The following is a 3408-nucleotide window of genomic DNA, read 5'->3' as shown; positions in this document are numbered from 1 at the left end:
TCTCCCACCAGTTTCAGAATACAGAAAACTGGTCATATACTATTATCTTGAAATATTTTTTTATTTTTTTTTTTTAATTTACTTTATTTTTTGTTTTGGTCTTTGTGTTTTAATCCATAACCATCAGCCACTTTTCATTTCTGCACTTATGTACAGGAACACGCTCACATTCAGTTATTTCCCACCAGTCACTGCCTTGGTCGCCGTTTCACATTCAACTGTAATATTACACTGAATATTCTAGCGACATAATGCAAGTACACTCTGTCATTGGTTAGATAATGAGTTGTGTGCAATGATATTGGGCTCCGGGCTCTGGACTGATAATGAGAATACACATTATGCTCTGAWCACCCTCATATTTCTCGTCCTGAAGATGGCGGTTTAGAGGAAATGTGTCCGAATGAAGAACAAGGAAACAGCTTCATGCTCTAATTGAGGAACTTATTTTTTTTTCTGTGCTATAATAATCAATAATATATTTAAAAAGGTTCAYGGCTCGTCTCCTCAGTCTGTCCACAGCAGTGTCTGATCTTCATTGTGCCTTACTGGAGTGTACCCTGCAGCAGCTGGAGATCAGAGTGCTCGCGGTGGGGCGGGGCTTTGTCCTGCCTGRATCAAACRTTATGCCAATCTAATCRGGGAGGGTCTTAAAGCCAACCTCTTTGCCATACAGCATAATGCCTTGGCTGGTGTCCTGCCTGTGGTCGGTGTTATACTGCTGATGATAAAAAAGGGCATCTATGTGGATACTTTAGGATTTAGACACTAGCACTAGACTGCATTCAGTCAGCATGTGGCAATTTGTCTCCAAAGCTGAGAAAATGGCTCGAATTCTTCGAATCCCTGTGAAATGTTGAGCTGAATAACATCCTTGACGCGTTGTTTAACCACTATTAAAAAGTTTTTATTCTCTAACTGTAAGAATTAACCTAACATATCCTGTCTTACTGATCTGTTGGAGTTTTAACAAATAAAACAACCAAAAAAAAAGGAGAAGAAGAAGGAATAAGAGTTACGGGCTGTTCAAAATCAGTGTTGTGCTTTCTTTGACAAGACTGCGTTAGTTTCATGATTTGATGCTGTATGTACAATATTTATCTGGTCACAAGAGTATTTTTTGTATTCACTAAAAATAAAGAGTTTTAAACAACCAGTACAATGAATTTGTATTTTTTTTTTTCTGGTTTACTTTATGTATGGCTTGCATGGGCTTGCAAGGCTATAATCATAATTATATAGATATGCCTTTTTGTTGCTGTGTTTTTGTTATCTCTGTTTCTGTAAGTGTGCAGCCAAGATGTCAGGTGTGTTGTCTTGTGTTTTCTCCATATATATTTCACACATATTCTAATATCTCTTTCACTCTTTCCTATATTTCACTATTTTTTTCTTCTCTTAATTTTTCTTCTTAAAAAATAAGTCACTGAAGATGAAGGAGTTAAGAAACTAAAATTCAGTTCTGCTTTCTACTGAAGTGGCAAAAAAAAACAGATAGACGAGGTTGATGTCATCATCAAGTTTTAAACAAACTTCTTTCTCAACCTGTGAACATTTGAAGTGTGTGTTGAAAAGGAGTTTCAGCTATTTTGACGCTAAATTTTAGCTTGATTTCTGCACATTTGAATGAGTTCGAGGTATTTTTGTAGTCACAAAATTTGATTAGCTGTGGCAGCCATTTTAATTTGAGTTGACTCTAAAAGCTTATCTGCTTTTGATGCACATCTAATTATTACTTTCTGAGTGTTTCATCACAATCTATTCAGTGGTTCATGAGATATTTTGCTAACAGACAGGCAACATGCAGTGACACATCTTTCATGGCAGCATGTAATAAAAAGTACTCCTATAGTAATTTAAGCTGTTTATTTGTCACAATGACCTCGTTTATTAGGATTACTGGTAACATGAAGCAGTTATAGTTGGGGTCACAAGCCTCTACCACTTTTATTTTGTGGGTCAAAAGATGGAAAGTTTGTAAACCAGAGAAACAATTAGACAGAAACTGTTCTGCATTCTTGCCAGCAGATGTCAGTGTTGTCCACAGATCAGACAGGGCTTCAGTGGATGCTTGTGTGGAAGGATTAGCAGTTTGCCATACCAAATATGGACATTGTGAATTCACTATTTTTTCTCTCTCTCTTCTCATAGCAGACGTTAAAGTGAGAGATCCCCATTTAGATGTGTTGGTCAGGAAAGGGAGTTCACATTGTTTRAATACTTATTTAACCACAAAAAGTCAATGAAAAGTGACTCATTTCTAAAGATTAAGGGTCTATGTGAAGAAAACAGACAAACTTGAACATTGATGTTTATTATATTTACAACAGCTTCTCAGTGCGTTTGAAGCATGTTGGAACAGAAAATATACGATGGTAAGAATTGTTCAGCTGCGTCTCATGTCGTTCTTCTAAACAACATRTTTGGTTGTTTGAGGCCAGACCACACAACCAGGGGTAACCTGAGGATATGTGTTAAAAGCTGATCATTCATCTGTATTTGTTTTAAACATTTGTACGAAGCAATCAAGAGCCCATAAGTGGAGTAACAATGAACTGGAGCTGATTGAGCCATCCAACTTTTACAGATTTTGAATTWAAAAATTGTGATTTAATTTAAAAAGTTCACAACAATCTGATTGATTATAAAAGGTGGATCAAATGTTAACAATATCCTTATTACTTATAGGGGGATAATCTATCTATCGAAGATGACAGAACCAAGGCTCAAACAATTTTTTTTTTTTGTTATTGTTGTGTCTGACAGAACAATGTTATTTGTTTCTCTCTCATTACATTATTTCAGGCATTTTCGAACATTACATTCCTTTGGGTGTTGACTTTGCATGTAAGTGTTTTACACTGAGATCAGCTTACATTGAGAAATGGCTAAGTGTGAGCTATTTTATTCAAAATATAAAAAAATTAAATAAAGTGAAATCTGGTTGTTTGTGAGATAGGTCCTTTAGCAGCAGGCAAGAATGAATGAATGAAGGAAAACCCTTCAACCCTGTTTCACTCAATGTTGAAATAGTTTTTTTAATGATGACATGTTGATTATGTTGAATGTTTTACCTCATTTGTCATCACTTTTTGACTCTTTTCTGATCCCCTACAGTCTAATAGTAATATAAAAATACAATTTAGGTTTTGTCCCATTCTCATTTTTTTATCAGGTTTTACAAACCTGTTGCAAAGCCATCAGTGGATCAAATAGTCATTTTCAGAATACAGTTTTAAAGCCATGGAAGAGAAAACAAACTACCTGGCTGAAAAAAGTCTCTAATGTTTCTGTAATATGTTGGTTTACTGTTTGTAGAATAAGAAACATGGTTTGTACTTCAGGAAGCTGTGAGAAAAGCTACTATTCTGAATGAAAGTCATTGACATTTTTGCATTTGTTGTGATT

Source organism: Austrofundulus limnaeus, unplaced genomic scaffold (genome assembly GCF_001266775.1).
Source record: "Austrofundulus limnaeus strain Quisiro unplaced genomic scaffold, Austrofundulus_limnaeus-1.0 Scaffold19, whole genome shotgun sequence".
Taxonomy (NCBI): domain Eukaryota; kingdom Metazoa; phylum Chordata; class Actinopteri; order Cyprinodontiformes; family Rivulidae; genus Austrofundulus; species Austrofundulus limnaeus.
The sequence above is the reverse complement of the archived record's forward strand: the minus strand, read 5'-3'. Positions refer to the sequence as shown.